Genomic DNA, 18,003 nt, shown 5'->3' on the forward strand with positions numbered 1-18,003 from the left:
GCTCAGTATCCTACAGACAGTGTCAGGTCGGCGCCGTTATACTGATTACAATGAGCCCTGGTGGTGAAATCTGTCTTGTGGTTGTTGTTTAATCTTTATTTTCAGTTCTGAGTTAATGAGATTCTCGTGCTCCGGGGCGGGGCTGTGGGCGGGGCTGTGGGCGGGGTCAGTGGGGGTCTTCATGTGATGCTCTGATTAGGTATTCATCTGTTTGGCTTCTGATGGGTCACTGATTCCTCACTGACCTGCCCCTTTTTTGCATAATATTATATATACAGCTCTGGCAAAAGTAAGAAACCACCACAACAAAACCCTGTCATGGGCAGCCCAATCTCCAGACCTGAACCCCATTGAGAACCTCTGGAATGTAATCAAGAGGATGATGGATGGTCACAAGCCATCAAACAAAGAACAACTGCTTACATTTTTGCGCCAGAAGCCGTGTGACAGACTGGTGGAAAGCTTACCAAGACGCATGAAAGCTGGGATTAAAAATCATGGTTATTCCACAAAATATTGATTTCTGAACTCTTCCTGAGTTAAAACATTAGTATTGTTGTTTCTAAATGATTATGAACTTGTTTTCTTTGCACGATTTGAGGTCTGAAAGCACTCTTTTGTTTTGTTTTTAATTTTAGTTTCAAAAAATGTTTTATTTGAAATTTTTAACATAACATTATACCATCTTCCATACAGAAAAGAAAAAAAATGTAAGATTGAGAAATACAGCAAGGGTACAGAGGGGTAGAAACATCAGGGTGGGGAGCACTAGCACTTTCTGCAAAACAATCGGTGAACATTTTCTAAGGCTACGTTCACATTAGCGTTTTACGTGGTTGCGTCGGGCGCAGCAGCGGCGACGCATGCGTCATGCGCCCCTATATTTAACATGGGGGGCGCATGGACATGCGTTGTGCTGCGTTTTGCATTTTTTTTTGCGTCCAAATTTCAGCAAAAAAGAACGCATGCGTCGCAAAACACTGCGTTTTAGCGTGCGTTTTGTTGTGTTTTTGTTTGCGTTGTGCGGTGCGTCGCCGACGCAGCCACGCACAACGCAAATGTGAACGTAGCCTAAGAGACAAAATTATATATCATAGTCATAACAGGCAAGCCGGTATTTTAAGCAAACATCACTATGCTAGATTACGCAGAGCTTAGGTCCATGAGGCTATCGGAGAGTCAGGGGTAAGCGTGTAGAGAAGTTCATTCCATTCTTTTGAGAGAGTAGCTTCCAAGTCAACGTCATTCCACTTATGAGTAACCTGTTACGGGAAAAGTGTAAGAGCTTGAGTCAAAAGAGCGTTGGGGTCGAGACCAAGCCAAGGGTTCCAAATTTGGAAGAAGATATTCAACTCGTCGTTCCTAGTCGCTTGAATACGTTCATATAATAAGATCATATTTACCTTATCCCTGACTGCCGAAATAGAGAGCGACGGGGTTTTCCGTTTAGCTGCAATGTGGATTTTAGTCGCCATGCAAATAATAGTCACCAATTTGTGGAGATTATTATAGAGAATCCACGGTATTTGGCCCCCAGCAAAAAAACTGTGGGATCTAAGTGAATTGTCTTACTGAAGATTCGTTCCACTATCGACTTAAAAGTATACCTATAGAGAGAAAAATCAGACAAACTGTACATTTTGCAGCGGTCTCTTAATTTTTGCCAGAGCTGTTTATCTTGGGGGGGGGGGGGGAAATCCCCTTCTGCAGGCCGGCGCCAGCAGTGGCTCCTGTGCTACAGCCTGATCGCATGTGTAATGTGTATGTAACTAATTTCTTTGATGTTATCCTTAAAGGGAACCTGTCCCCCCCAGGCGTTTGTAACTAAAAGAGCCACCTTGTGCAGCACTAATGCTGCATTTGGACAAGGTGGCTCCTTTAGTTATTCTCCTTGCACACACTGAACTAAACACTTATAAAATGTGCCCCCTCATATCGTGAAACCGTCCCGGAGGTGGGACTTTCCTTCCTAATCAGACGCAGCACAGCCGTCATTCATACCCCGTTGGCGCCGGGCACCGCCTCCTCAGCGTTGTTTGAGTCTGTCCCGGAGCCAGCGCTGTTATGTTATCCCTTGGGCATGCGCAGTTAGCAATGCCCGTCTTCTGACATCATTTGTTGTCAGGCTGACTGTGCCTGTGCGGCTGCGCTGCCCGACATCCCGCCCCGCAGTGTCTTCTGATTTATTCACGCTGCGGGGCTGGGATTCATGGGCATGCGCAGTGCATATCTTCGCCTCTCACTCATCTCCCTCCACCTTCTACAGACTGAGCCGCGTCAGCTGATCCTTAATCGCCATGGCATGCGCTTAGGGATCAGCTGACGTATCATAACTACAAACTGAAAATAAGGATTACACAACAACCACAAGACAGATTTCATCACCAGGTATCAGTGTGTTCAGTATAACAGCGCCGACCTGACACTGTTTGTAGGTTACTGTGCACAATCCTGCTGACAGGTTCCCTTTAATTCATCTTCGATTTATAAGAAAATGATTGTCTCCAGATTTGACTAGGCTGATTATGTTTCATGGGTGTTTCTGATGAATCAGCAACATTACTCATTTCTATTTTTCTCCAACCAATATTCATATTTTCTAATCTCTTCAAGGTTAAAGAAAGATTTCTGCATTCCTAGTCTTAGCTAAATCGTAAGTGCGTGAAGGTGGATTTTAGCCACACTCTTGCCAGTTTGTCAGTTATTATGTAGGGCACGGTGTCCCTACGATGTTGCACTATATGCAGTAGCGTAACTACCAGGGGGGCAGAGGGTGCGGTCGCCCCGGGCCCAGAGCTTAGAGAGGCCCACCTGGAGCTACGCTACCCTAAGGCTACTTTCACACATCAGGTTTTTTTGTTTCAGGCTAAATCCGGCGAATGTTGGAAAAACTGGATCCGGCGCAGATTGAAAAAAACTGATGCGACGGATCCGTTTTTTTGATGGATCCGGCTAGCCTATCTAGATTATTGGATAAAAAAAAATTGGAGCATGCTCAGTTTAAAAAACCGGATCAGGCTGCCGGATCCGCCATTTTGTGCATCCGGCACCTTCTGGCTCCCATAGGCTTCCATTCTAGCAAACAGCCGGATGCGCCGGCTCTGGCGCTTCAGGCTTCTTCGCCGGAGACAAAAAATGTCTGTGCTATATACTATGTGGCCGGCCGCGAACAATCAGCGACAGGCGGAGTCCGGCCGCGAATTGGCATGGGATTTGAACCGAATCCTGTGTATAAATTGTATTATTCTAAAATCTTCATAAATAAACTACATACATATTCTAGAATACCCGTTGCGTTAGAGTCGGGCCACCATCTAGTTTACTCATAACATGGTTCTGCATCTCCATTCCCCTTATGGTGCCAGTATGGCCAGGATTGGTGACGCTCTGGGACACTTTACACATCTCACGTACTAAGTCCTGTTTATTCCCGTTACCTTTAGGAGATATAAACTTTTGACCTTGTGACAATGCATCCTCTCCCAGGACCCATCTCTGATAGATCACTCTGTCTCTTGGTCACTTCTGCTCCTGATCTCGCTATCTTTTTCCTTCAGTCTCCTCCCACTTAGGGACACCCAAAATGCGGCACTACTCACTTCGGACCTTACATTCTTACTCTATGCACACTGAGCTCTTTCTGCCTTACTACCAGGAAATTGTCACTTCCCCTTCAACTTAGCCCCTCCCATTCTTGGCCAGTCCTAAACATTAACTTTAACTATCCCTATTATCAAACTAAACACATTAACAAATTCACTAACATTTTTAACACATTTTTAACATGATGGCCATCCTCAGCCATCTGGAATCTACAAAACACCAATACACACTCCTGCACATAACTTGTTGCTATCAATTGGAGCCGACACCAGTGCACTCTCCTGTACATAACTTATTTGACAAGATACTTAGGGCACCGTCACACAGTGGCATTTTGATTGCTACGACGGCACGATCCGTGACGTTCCAGCGATATATCCGTGACGTTCCAGCGATCTCGCTGTGTCTGACACGCTCCTGCGATCAGGAACCCCGCTGAGAATCGTACGTCGTAGCAGATCGTTTGAAACTTTCTTTTGTCGTCTAGTGTCCCGCTGTGGCGGCATGATCGCATCGTGTAACAAAGGTGTGCACGATATTGTATACGATTTGCGCATAGTAACCAACGGCTTCTACATCGCACATACGTCATGAAATTATCGCTCCAGCGTCGTACATTGCAAAGTGTGACAGCAGTCTACGACGCTGGAGCGATATTGTTACGATGCTGGAGCGTCACGGATCGTGCCATCGTAGCGATCAAAATGCTACTGTGTGACGGTACCCTTAAGGTACCGTCACACATAGCGACGCTGCAGCGATACCGACAACGATCCGGATCGCTGCAGCGTCGCTGTTTGGTCGCTGGAGAGCTGTCACACAGACAGCTCTCCAGCGACCAACGATCCCGAGGTCCCCGGTAACCAGGGTAAACATCGGGTAACTAAGCGCAGGGCCGCGCTTAGTAACCCGATGTTTACCCTGGTTACCATCCTAAAAAGTAAAAAAACAAACGCTACATACTTACCTTCCGCTGTCTGTCCTCGGCGCTCTGCTTCTCTGGTCTGGCTGTGAGCGCCAGGCAGCCAGAAAGCAGAGAGGTGACGTCACCGCTCTGCTTTCCGGCTGACCGACGCTCACAGCCAGAGCAGGAGGAGAGCAGAGCACAGCGCTGGAGGACAGACAGCGGTAGGTAAGTATGTAGTGTTTGTTTTTTTACTTTTAGGATGGTAACCAGGGTAAACATCGGGTTACTAAGCGCGGCCCTGCGCTTAGTTACCCGATGTTTACCCTGGTTACCAGCGAAGACATCGCTGAATCGGTGTGACACACGCCGATTCAGCGATGTCTACGGGGAGTCCAGCGACGAAACAAAGTTCTGGACTTTCTTCCCCGACCAGCGATCTCCCAGCAGGGGCCTGATCGCTGCTGCCTGTCACAATGGACGATATCGCTAGCGAGGACGCTGCAACGTCACGGATCGCTAGCGATATCGTCTAGTGTGACAGTACCTTTAGGACAAATGTTTACTTATACCAGTTAAGACAAATATTGGGCCACTCTCCCGCATATTACTTACTGAGTTAATTTAATGTTTAGCTCAACAAACAGAGGCTCTCAAGCCAAGACTACAGTCCTTACCCACAAGGGTAGCCCTTTTTAGCGCATGCACCATCCATCAGTCCATAAAATGGGGACACAGTCCTTTTAAGCTTCATTCCTCTCCATGAGACAAGTATATAGTCCCTTAGAGACGTTGTCCTCACTGGATAAGGTTAAGTCCTTGACTGAGGGTGTAGGACCCTCCTGCGGCTGTAGTGTTTCTTTAATCAAGCAGGGGAATGCGCAACAGACACCCCAAAACTGGAGAGAGAAAAATAACAAATTTGGCAATTCGTGGCTATAACACTGGGGAGTCCTGTATACAGTTGAGTCCTAGACCCGGTTAAATTTTTTTGCCTTTGAGACAAGGGTGCAATTGGCACAACGCGGCCTTCTTAGATTCTGACTCCCTTTCTTTCTTTTTTCGAGGAGGTCCTCTCCCACTTTCCTCTTGGACAACCTCAAGGCAATGCCCGTCCTGGGGGTGGCTCAGCCTCTGTCACCGATAGGGTTCAGGACATATGGAAATTAACAATACCTCAAAAAATTACATGAATGACGACTGACCCATGGGCCTGTGAAGACATTCTCCTAGAAATAACAAAAAACTGACTGGCACATCCAAGCTAGTGTGAATAGGTGCACATTAAGAGACGCCACCCCCGTATAACATATACAAAAAAAAGTTTCACTCTATCGTGCTAAAGCATGTCAATGTGAAATATATGAAATATGAATAGCAAAATTGCTTCTGAATACTAGGAAAAAATGAGACAGCACATAATTTGGCCAATTCATGCAAGCCCATCAACTAACGTCAAGGTGGTATCAAAACTGATGGGTCCCTATATATGACTATCCCTTTCCCAGGCTTTCTCCACGCTCCAAAATGGCTCGGCAAAGTCCAGCCCCTCATAAGGCACACAGACCGCATACCACTGACAGTGACAACCCATCTTCAGAAATCTGACCAGTGTGCCCATCGTGAGGTCGTGTAGCCTTCACATCAGGGGTTCTGTATTATCCACATAGACATTATGGTTGAAACGGAACTCTTGACTGATCCAATGCTCCTGCTGCGGGTCATAGTTAACAACTTCTCCTCTGGAGGCAAGATCACAGTAGCGTTCGGCCAGGGTACCCATGAGCATGTTTCTGGTCCGAGCATTGGCTCGTTTCCTCTCTTCTGTCAACCTGCACAGACCCCTCAGGTTGCCGACAAGCTGCCAGACTCTTTCTTTCTTCCTCGGTCTGTAGGAAACCCAGAAGCATAGGCCGTTTATTACCTTCAGACCTAGTCTGACTGGTGAAACCACCCGTTCCCAGAACCCCACAGTTAGCTACTGCTTCTTCCGCAAGAGAGCTAGCCACTCCGGGTCACCGGCACCTCCTTCTATCCCTTGGAGTGAATGGTTTATTTTCACAATTACCACTTTCGTTTTCAGTTTCTCGCAGCACTGATCTTTCTCCAACTTCAAACCTGCAAATGATGCAGTTTCCTATGTCTCTTGATGCCTGACACGACTCCACCTTTCGCTGGGTGGAGTCTCTTCTGGCTCACCATCCCATTTCTTGATCTTATCCACCCATTTCTTGGTTCACACCATACTAGGCGGGCATTTTCCTTCCACTTTGTTTTGCGGCAACGGTCACTCTTCCTTGTAGGCTGGCACTTCCAGTTCAAACACTCCCTCCAATAGGCATAACCTCTGAAGAGCTGGACACCACCTTGTACACTTCCGTTCCCTCTACGCCCACAATGGGTGAAACCTTTTCATTGTTCTGCACCACAAATCGCCATTACAGAGTTCATGTTCAGCACCATTTTCACCGCATAACAGTTACCATCCTCCAAGTAACTCGAGTCTTCCACGCATCACTCTGCCCTTTCAGCTGCAACACTCAATCCTACTGACTACGCCAAATATAGCATGGCAAGAGCAGTAGCAATGGGCGATGTACTCGCCTGATGCGGCCCATCACGTTACATGATAGTGGGAGTCCTGACTCGGTGTGTGGACTTATGCTGTGAGTACACTGCACCCATGCAAGCAGTATGTAACCGATATTGCTGTTTTGCCAGGACCAGGTGTTGGACAGTTTAATGAGGGAGACCACCAGTCAAAAATAAACTTTTTTCTAATGAACGGCAACTTGGTAGGGAATATGTAAAAGAGATGACGGGTACAAAGTCTTATGAACATTTCTTTTACAACTTGAAGGATTTTCGACACAGTTTCCATCCTTCCTTTATTGTTCTCAATCTTCACCTTTCCTCTGTACTCTATTGGTCCTCTTTAATCGTTGTTCCTCACTACTTCACCACAACGCAGCTCGACATTACAGTTCTGTTTAGCAAGGGTCATTTACTCGTTCCGCGTCAGCTTTCTCCTTAGGGTGCTAATATGGCCAGTAGTGCTGAGGCTCTGGAACTCTCACCCAGGACACTTTACTTGTCTCATGTACTCAGTCCTGTTTAGGCACATTACCTTTTAGTGTTATAAACTCTAGGCCTTCTGGCTATGCGTTGTATCCAAGGACCCATCTCTGATAGATCACTCTATCTCTTGGTCACTTCTGCTCCGTAACTCGCTGGCTCTTTCTTTTGGTTTCCTCTCACTTAGGGACATCCAAAATTCGGCACTGCTCACTTCAGATCTTAGGTCCTTACTCTATGCACACTGGGCTCTTTCTGACTTACTACCAGGAAATTGTCACTTTACCTTCAACTTATCACCTACCACTCTAGGCTAGACCAAAACATTAACTCTCATTAACCTTATTGTCAAACTACCCATATTATCAATGTCAGAAATATTATAAACACACATGACAATTCATATTATACATCACAATTCACATTATATCACGTAACATTAAACTTGTTTCTTCTAGGGGGAATGTGGGCAACATGTCCATCTACTTACACCATACTTCTGCCAAACCCGGAGAAGGGAATTCCCATTGCTAGGTCCAAGCTGTATTTCTTAAAGAGGCTTCACACCAGCTGGTACTCCCCTTACAAGCAGGCCCAGATTTAGGGGTGGGCCCAAGGGGCCCGGGCCCTGGGCCCCCCACCAAGCAGGGGCCTCCCACCAATATAGGGATAAATATCTCAAAACATGTAAAATACACGTCTCTTTGATGTGAACCATTTCTAATGATAAGGAATATTTAACAAAAGAGAAACTATTGAAAGTGTGGGGACCTGGCTACAGTCCTACATCTCAGTGGCTGGCGCAGAGCGGCAGAGTCATGGCACCCGACCTGCGTCAGCATCCACTGACCTGGCTAGCCAGACTTCGTTAGTACCCTCCCTGTACCTAATGCTTACCTTATGGCATGCGGCAGCCTTCTCCGATCCCAACAGAAGCTTCTAGGCGCTCCCTATTCAGCTATATGATCGCTCCCTCGGATTAGATCAGATGAGAGTTTGTTCAGCTACCTTCGAGGAAGGAGGCGGAGCCACGATGTCGGTGCGAGAAGAGGATTCTCCACCGCGGAGCGCGGCAGGACTTCACTCTGGATCTTCAGTCACTGAAGATCCAGAGGTGAAGTTGTTCAATCTTCACAGTGTCGCGGTGGGTGAGTATGATCTCTGTCTGTGTGTGTCTATGTCTGTCTGTCTGTCTGTGTATCTTTCTTGCAGCTCCTGTCCTACACAGTACCATACTGTATATACAAGTCCACACTATATCCTGCATTACAGTGTGTCTGTGTATACTGTATGTATATAGTGTGGACCTGTTTACAGTATATTGCTGTGTATACACTTTATACAGCCCCTCAGCCTCTATTCTATATATAGCCAGCACAGCAACAGCCTCTGATATATACAGGCTGGCAGCAGCCCCTCATATATATATATATATATATATATATATACAGCCCAACAGCAGCTTCTAATATATACAGCCCAGCAGCAGCCCTATATATATCTATATATATAATTGTCTAAGGGTTTTTCCGTCTGTCTGTCTGTCTGTCTGTCTGTCCTGGAAATCCCGCCTCTCTGATTGGTCGAGGCCGCCAGCGACGAGCACAGCGACGATGATGTCATAAAGGACGTAGAAATCCTGCGTCTGATTGGTCGAGGCCAGAATTGGCCTCGACCAATCAGCAACAGGCACAGTGACGATGATGTCATAAAGGACGTAGAAATCAGCGACGGGACTTTCTGTCTGTCTGTCTGTCTGTCCTGGAAATCCTGCGTCTCTGATTGAATCAGTGACAGGCACAGTATCGACGTAGAAATCCTGCGTCTCTGATTGGTCGAGGCCACCAGGCCTCGACCAATCAGCGACAGGCACAGCGACGATGATGTCATGAAGGACGTAGACATCCCGCGTCTCTGATTGGTCGAGGCCGCCAGGCCTCGACCAATCAGCAACGGGCACAGCGACGATGATGTCATAATGGTTGCCATGGCGACGATGATGTCATAAAGGTTGCCTCAACCAATCAGCGACGGGCACAGTCTGCCGCGAATTCTGGAATCATCATTGTCCATATACTACGGGGACATGCATATTCTAGAATACCCGATGCGTTAGAATCGGGCCACAATCTAGTATATATATACAGTGGGGCAAAAAAGTATTTAGTCAGTCAGCAATAGTGCAAGTTCCACCACTTAAAAAGATGAGAGGCGTCTGTAATTTACATCATAGGTAGACCTCAACTATGGGAGACAAACTGAGAAAAAAAAATACAGAAAATCACATTGTCTGTTTTTTTAACAATTTATTTGCATATTATGGTGGAAAATAAGTATTTGGTCAGAAACAAACAATCAAGATTTCTGGCTCTCACAGACCTGTAACTTCTTCTTTAAGAGTCTCCTCTTTCCTCCACTCATTACCTGTAGTAATGGCACCTGTTTAAACTTGTTATCAGTATAAAAAGACCCCTGTGCACACCCTCAAACAGTCTGACTCCAAACTCCACTATGGTGAAGACCAAAGAGCTGCCAAAGGACACCAGAAACAAAATTGTAGCCCTGCACCAGGCTGGGAAGACTGAATCTGCAATAGCCAACCAGCTTGGAGTGAAGAAATCAACAGTGGGAGCAATAATTAGAAAATGGAAGACATACAAGACCACTGATAATCTCCCTCGATCTGGGGCTCCACGCAAAATCCCACCCCGTGGGGTCAGAATGATCACAAGAACGGTGAGCAAAAATCCCAGAACCACGCGGGGGGACCTAGTGAATGAACTGCAGAGAGCTGGGACCAATGTAACAAGGCCTACCATAAGTAACACACTACGCCACCATGGACTCAGATCCTGCAGTGCCAGACGTGTCCCACTGCTTAAGCCAGTACATGTCCGGGCCCGTCTGAAGTTTGCTAGAGAGCATTTGGATGATCCAGAGGAGTTTTGGGAGAATGTCCTATGGTCTGATGAAATCAAACTGGAACTGTTTGGTAGAAACACAACTTGTCGTGTTTGGAGGAAAAAGAATACTGAGTTGCATCCATCAAACACCATACCTACTGTAAAGCATGGTGGTGGAAACATCATGCTTTGGCGCTGTTTCTCTGCAAAGGGGCCAGGACGACTGATCCGGGTACATGAAAGAATGAATGGGGCCATGTATCGTGAGATTTTGAGTGCAAACCTCCTTCCATCAGCAAGGGCATTGAAGATGAAACGTGGCTGGGTCTTTCAACATGACAATGATCCAAAGCACACCGCCAGGGCAACGAAGGAGTGGCTTCGTAAGAAGCATTTCAAGGTCCTGGAGTGGCCTAGCCAGTCTCCAGATCTCAACCCTATAGAAAACCTTTGGAGGGAGTTGAAAGTCCGTGTTGCCAAGCGAAAAGCCTAAAACATCACTGCTCTAGAGGAGATCTTCATGGAGGAATGGGCCAACATACCAACAACAGTGTGTGGCAACCTTGTGAAGACTTACAGAAAACGTTTGACCTCTGTCATTGCCAACAAAGGATATATTACAAAGTATTGAGATGAAATTTTGTTTCTGACCAAATACTTATTTTCCACCATAATATGCAAATAAATTGTTAAAAAAACAGACAATGTGATTTTCTGGATTTTTTTTTCTCAGTTTGTCTCCCATAGTTGAGGTCTACCTATGATGTAAATTACAGACGCCTCTCATCTTTTTAAGTGGTGGAACTTGCACTATTGCTGACTGACTAAATACTTTTTTGCCCCACTGTATATATATATATACAGCTCAGCAGAAGCCACTCATATATATACAGCCCAGCAGAAGCCTCTCATACATGTACAGCCCAGCAGAAGCCTCTCATACATATACAGCCCAGCAGAAGCCTCTCATGCATATAGAGCCCAGCAGAAGCCTCTGACATATAGAGCCCAGCAGAAGCCCCTCATATATATACAGCCCAGCAGAAGCCTCTCATACAGTTGGAGCGCACCCAGACACAGGGCCACAGGTTACTCGGTACCGGTCCTCTCTGTCTCAGTTTTGGGGTTGTCACGGTGGCTGGAACCGGTCCGTGACCCTGCTAAGGGGCGTCCAATAAAAGGGGTGATGGTAGTTTGTCAAGGTTTCATGACGCCACCTGTGGTATTCGGCCAATGAGACCGACGCTGCTTGGGGTCCACTGGGGTGATGTGATGGCAGCTAGATGGTATACCTTCCCACAGGTGAAGTGGGTCTCCAGGGCTTCCCAATAATGTAGATGGCGATGGTGTGAGGTGCAGTCAATAACGAGGACACAGGGTTGCAGTCTCTTTACCTCTTTACTGAAGGCTTCAGGATCCTCAATCCAGAGCACTGTCAACAGGGCTGTCTGAGACCGGCCGGTCCGAAGGCACATCCAGAGTTCCCTTTGCAGGTGGAAATCGTGGCCTACCACTAGCGCCTGTGTGTTGTAGTGCTTCCCTGCTGAGCATTCGGGATAGTCCTCACAACTTCTGTTCTCGTTCGTTCCAGTTCTTTCTAGTTCTTTGTATTCTCCGTCCCCCAGGTTTGTTATGGCTAGGACGCACCCGTTTGACGGGAAGGCTCGGAGCTCTTCCGGGACCCTAGAGATGCCCCTCTCCACGCGTTGCCCCCTATGTCTGCTTAGGTGATGTAAGGTAGACAGCCAACCTATAATTAACTGTCCTGCGGTATTTGAAGTAAGGCATAAAGTCAGTCGGTGTTCCGGGCACCGGCTACACGCCTCAGTAGGATGTTGCCGTTCTCCGGGCACGACTCCTACTGGCTCTCCTTTGTGATTTGATCTCGTTTCTCACTGTCCACAATATCCTTCGCTTCGTGTCCTTTCTTTGGATGCCGCCGCAGATAGCGCAGGCGCGGCTCCGTAATGTTCTATCCTTGTCGCTAGGTGCCTGCCAGGTTCCCACGCCTGACAGGGACCCCCCTGAATCTTTGCCCCGCAACACCCCCTGCCACGGGATGTTGCCTGAACAAAACCCAGTCAGCTTTTAACTTCCTATCCAACCCCTAGTTTTACCAGTGTGAGGAGTGGCCTAATAAATAAAACCTTTTGCTCCCCCTAGTGGCAGGAGTGTGAAATGTAATGTGTGCTGGTGATACCTGGTCAGATGAACTCCTTTAGTGCCATCAGACGTACCATCACTCCCCTTAGCGGCAGAGCGACATTACTGCAACGACCAGGTCTCTGGCGCTGCACATATACAGCCCTGCAGAAGCCCCTCATACATATACAGCCCAGCTGAAGCCCCTCATATATATACACAGCCCAGCAGAAGCCTCTCATACATATACAGCCCAGCAGAAGCCTCTCATACATATACAGCCCAGCAGAAGCCTCTGACATATAGAGACCAGCAGAAACCTCTGACATAGAGCCCAGCAGAAGCCCCTCATATATATACAGCCCAGCAGAAGCCACTCATACATATACAGCCCAGCAGAAGCCTCTCATACATATACAGCCCAGTAGAAGCTTCTCATACATATACAGCCAGCACAGCAACAGCCTCTAATATATACAGGTAAACAGCCTCTGATATATTCAGCCCAGCAGAAGCCTCTCATACATATACAGCCCAGCAGAAGCCTCTCATACATATACAGCCCAGCAGAAGCTTCTCATACATATACAGCCAGCACAGCAACAGCCTCTAATATATACAGGTAAACAGCCTCTGATACATTCAGCCCAGCAGAAGCCTCTCATACATATACAGCCCAGCAGAAGCCTCTCATACATATACAGTCAGCACAGCAACAGCCTCTATTATATACAGGTAAACAGCCTGTGATATATACAGCCCAGCAGAAGCCCCTCATATATATACAGCCAAGCTGAAGCCCCTCATATATATATACAGCCCAGCAGAAGCCCCTCATATATATACAGCCCAGCAGAAGCCTCTCATATATATTTGTAGATTGTAAGCTCTCACGAGCAGGGTCATCTTGTGTTGCTTTAATTATTGTATTGTTAACATTGTTACTTATGACTGTTGTGTTTGAAGCTGTTAAACTGTAAAGCGCTGCAGAATATGTTGGCGCTATATAAATAAAGATTATTATTATTATTATATAGAGCCCAGCAGAAGCCTCTGACATATAGAGCCCAGCAGCAGTCTTTGATATAGATAGCCCAAATTTCTACAATATACATACATACATACATATGTACATATTTTAATCTTTAACGCCCTTTCAGGACTTCAAGGGTTGACAAGGTCAGATATACTGCATGAATTGGACTTTAGTGACATCATTAGTGATTTTGCAGCACAAAAATCAAGGGAAGTGCCCGGATTGTAAAAAATGAATTATTTTACCTGAATTACTCTGTGTAAATGATTTTTGTAAATAAACTTGCGTTCGTTTCATTTTGTGTTTTTGCATTACATATTGCAGCACCTTGAAAAATGGGCCTCCCTCCAAAATGGGCCCCGGGCCACCCACCTCTTAAATCCGGCCCTGCTTACAAGTGACCACCTTTTTCACCTCAAAATACTGGAAAAGGTTCCAAAGCACGCATTATTTTGGGAGAATGGCTAAGCGTGTTTTCATACTTCAAAAAGTGAATTGTTTACTGTCAAGATAATTTAGTCATTTTTCATGTTGCGTTGCAGCCTGTTCCACCAAAAAATATTGCCCTGGCAGCATATATATGGAGCGCCCCCAGACACAGGGTCACAGGTTTCTCGGTACCGGTCCTTTCTGTCTCAGTTCTGGGGTAGTCACGGTGGCTGGACCCGGTCCGTGACCCTGCTAAGGGGCGTCCAATAAAAGGTGAGAATAGTCTGTCAAGGTTTCGTGACGCCACCTGTGGTGTTCGGTCAGGGTGACCAACGCTGCTTGGGGTCCACTGGGGTGATGGAATGGCAGCTGGATGATATAACTTCCCACAGGTGAAGTATGTCCCCAGGGCTTCCCAGTAAGGTGGATGGTGATGGTGTGAGGTGCAGTCAATAACGAGGACACAGGGTTGCAGTCTCTTTACCTCTTTACTGAAGACTTCAGGATCCTCAATCCAGAGCACAGTTAACAGGGCTGTCTGAGACCGGCCGGTCCGATGGGCGCATCCAGAGTTCCCTTTACAGGTGGAAATCGTTGCCTACCACTAGCGCCTGTGTGTTGTAGTGCTACCCTGCTGAGCATTCGGAATAGTCCTCACAACTTCTGTTCTCGTTCGTTCGTTCTAGTTCTTTCGAATTCTTTCTCTTTCATTCCAGATGTTTCTAGTTTCTCGTCCCCCAGGTATGTTATGGCTAGGACGCACCCGTATGACGGGAAGGCTCCGAGCTCTTCCGGGACCCTAGAGACGCCCCTCTCCCACTGTTGCCCCCTATGTCTTCGTAAGAAATTTAAGGTAGACAGCCAACCTATAATTAACTGTCCTGCGGAGTTTGAAGTAAGGCATAGAGTCAGTTACTTCCTCAGTGTTCCGGCCACCGGCTACGCGCCTCAGTAGGATGTTGCCTCGGTCTCACGGCACGACTCCTACTGGCTCTTTGTGCTTGATCTCGTTTCTCACTGTTCCACAATATCCTTCGCTTCGTGTCTCTTTCTTAGGATACCGCCGCGGGGTGCGCAGGCGCGGTTCCGTAACGTTCTATTCTGGTCGCTAAGTACCTGCCAGGTTCCCACGCCTGACAGGGACCCCCCTGAATCTTCTCCCTGCAACACCCCCTGCCACGGGATGTTGCCTGAATCCAACTCAGTCAGCTTCTGACTAACTTGCTATCCAACCCCTAGTTTTACCAGTGTGAGGAGTGGCCCAATAAATAAAGCCTTTTTCTCCCCCTAGTGGCCAGAGTGTGAAGTGTAATGTGTGCTGGTGATACCTGGTCCGAAGAACTCCTTTAGTGCCATCAGACGTACCCTCACTCCCCTTATTGGCAGACCGTCATACTGCAACGACCAGGTCTCTGGGGCGCTGCATATAAATTTTGTGCAGCACATTGCACTATGTAAACAGGACTTGTGCTGTCAAGAAAAACAGCAGCCTATGCACACTGATCGATGCATTACAGATTGTTGGGTGCACAACTGAAGCGTGTTCTGCCTGCGAATACAAGTTATTATATGACTGCCAATCAGTAAACAAGTAGTCGATCAATGGTCGTACAGTGCTGCCGGTCGTCAGGTATAAACATACATGTACAGTCACTTGCTTGTGCCATTCTTTTCTGTAATTAGCAATGACTGCAGAAGTTCAGAGGCTTTATTTGATAGGCATGGCTCCACCCTCACGTGCGCCTTGAGCAATCATTGTGCTGTCAAACCTGTAGCGTGGAGTTATTAACTGTGTAATCAGCTTTTGTCATTCCGGAGTTTATTTAGTACAGTTCTTCTTATAATGATCACAGTCAGGAATTACGGAACAGGAGTCACACGTAGTATCTGCAACAACCACAGGTGAGTAGTCTATATATTACATTCCGTATATTATAACAGGTATCAGTATCCCAGCCTTATCTGTGATCGTTTAGTGAAGTCTCATATGACAGGGTTCTCTTCTGTCACTGCATTACTTGGTAGATAACTTTAAGAAGAAGAATGCAGCATGCATGACAAATGTTTCCCTAGGTACATTTTATCATCATTAAGGGGGTACTCCCATGATGGTAATTTATGGTAGATCTATGATAGATAAATGTCTGACAGATGAGGGTATCTTCCGCCTTAGCAGCCTGTACCTATCTGACATCATCTGTTTCTGTGTGCAGTGGAAAGGTGTCCTTGATTGTAATGATGTAGGTTAGGGCATTCCCAGAGGGTTGGGGGAACTCCCAGTAGGGCCAGGGTTTAGGGGTGTATTTCAGATTCAAGTCTTTCTTAAGGCTCCATCATCATTACCAAAGCACATTAAAGGAGTTCTCCAAAAATGTGATAAAACGGCTACATCGTGTAATTCTAACTGCAGCCCACCCTCATCATCATGTCTGAAGAAACAGTTTCCAAGACATGTGTCTCAACTGACAGAGGAGCTATATCGTAAACACACATACCAGTGTTAGCCGAGGAGAATGGCTGTAATCTCAGAAGACTACTGTAGAAACTGAGGACTGGGGCTGAGGCTGTAGAAACAAATCCTTGTTCTCAGCCTGCCAAGGACAAGATTTACTTCTTCTCCTATCACAGCTCTTCATCGGGATGTGTGCTTGAAATAGATCGCCTCTGTCAGTTGAGACACAGTTCTTGGGAGCGATGTTTCTTCAGACTGCAGCCGGCCTTTACATATTATTAGAAGGGGATGCTGTTTCAATTACACAATGGGGGCCATTTTATCACATTCACGGAGAACCCCTTTAATAACAATTTATTTATATAGTGAAAACATATTAGGCAGCACTTTAAGAAGTTAGAAAGCAGAAGTAAAGATCATAGACAATTGAAAAATGCTTTTTTTTTACAATAATCTTTGTATCTAGCAGTCATGTGAATTTTCTGCATGCCAGTATGTATTATTCTGTGACATGCCAACCCAGATATGTGGAACTTCATCTGACACGATGTATGTGACGAGCTGTCTACCGTCATGTGAAGAAGCTAGAAGTGATGCACCACACTCTCTGTTTGTTCTCCACCTTTAACTCTTGCACTGCTGATGCTCAAAGACATCAGGTGAAGTGAAGTCAGCACATAGTGAGATGTTTTCTTGCTGATGTGCACTAGTTAAGACAATTTTTGTATTGATTTCCTCCGATTTCTCAAATCTCTCTGGGATGTCTGCAACAATGACGTATGTCCAGAAAAATCCCGTTTTATCCCACTTCCACATCAAACCAGGTATACTTCTTTATACTGAATCAGAATCAGCACAACAGTTGTGTGTTTCTGTGAATGATCCTCTGTATACTCCACGATCAGCGTCGGACTGGAGCACCTTGGGCCCACCAGAGAAAATCATTCTTGGGGCCCACTATGTAGCTACATAGAAATAGATACAAGACCACCAATTGTGCGGTAAAAGGCGCTAATATCAGGGTATAATATAAGGTAGTTCACATCTTAATAATGTAGCAAGAGTTGGGGTAGCCCCCTCACAGAATATATGCCACGATCACTATACGCCATGTTGTACTCGTACACAGCACAAGGAAAAAGGGGAAGGGTTTTTTTTTTCGGGGCCCACCTTGTATATAATCTTACCCTAAAGTACTACCCCAGTAGAACATGACTGGAACATCACTTCATGATCCAACAGTTGGCAATTAATGCCCTGGTTATGGGTGTGTGGACTGGAGGTCCAATATTCATGTCCAGGCTCAAGCTCCGGGTTTAGTTTCCTTCCGTTGTGACTGTCACCCTCTGGGTTAGGCCGGGATCACACATACGCGAGATACGGCTGAGGTGAAAACCCAGCTCTGGCGCCGGCACTCCGGAGCGGAGCGTGCGGCTGCATGTATTACTGTGCGGCTGCA

Source organism: Ranitomeya imitator, chromosome 2 (genome assembly GCF_032444005.1).
Source record: "Ranitomeya imitator isolate aRanImi1 chromosome 2, aRanImi1.pri, whole genome shotgun sequence".
Classification (NCBI taxonomy): Eukaryota; Metazoa; Chordata; class Amphibia; order Anura; family Dendrobatidae; genus Ranitomeya; species Ranitomeya imitator.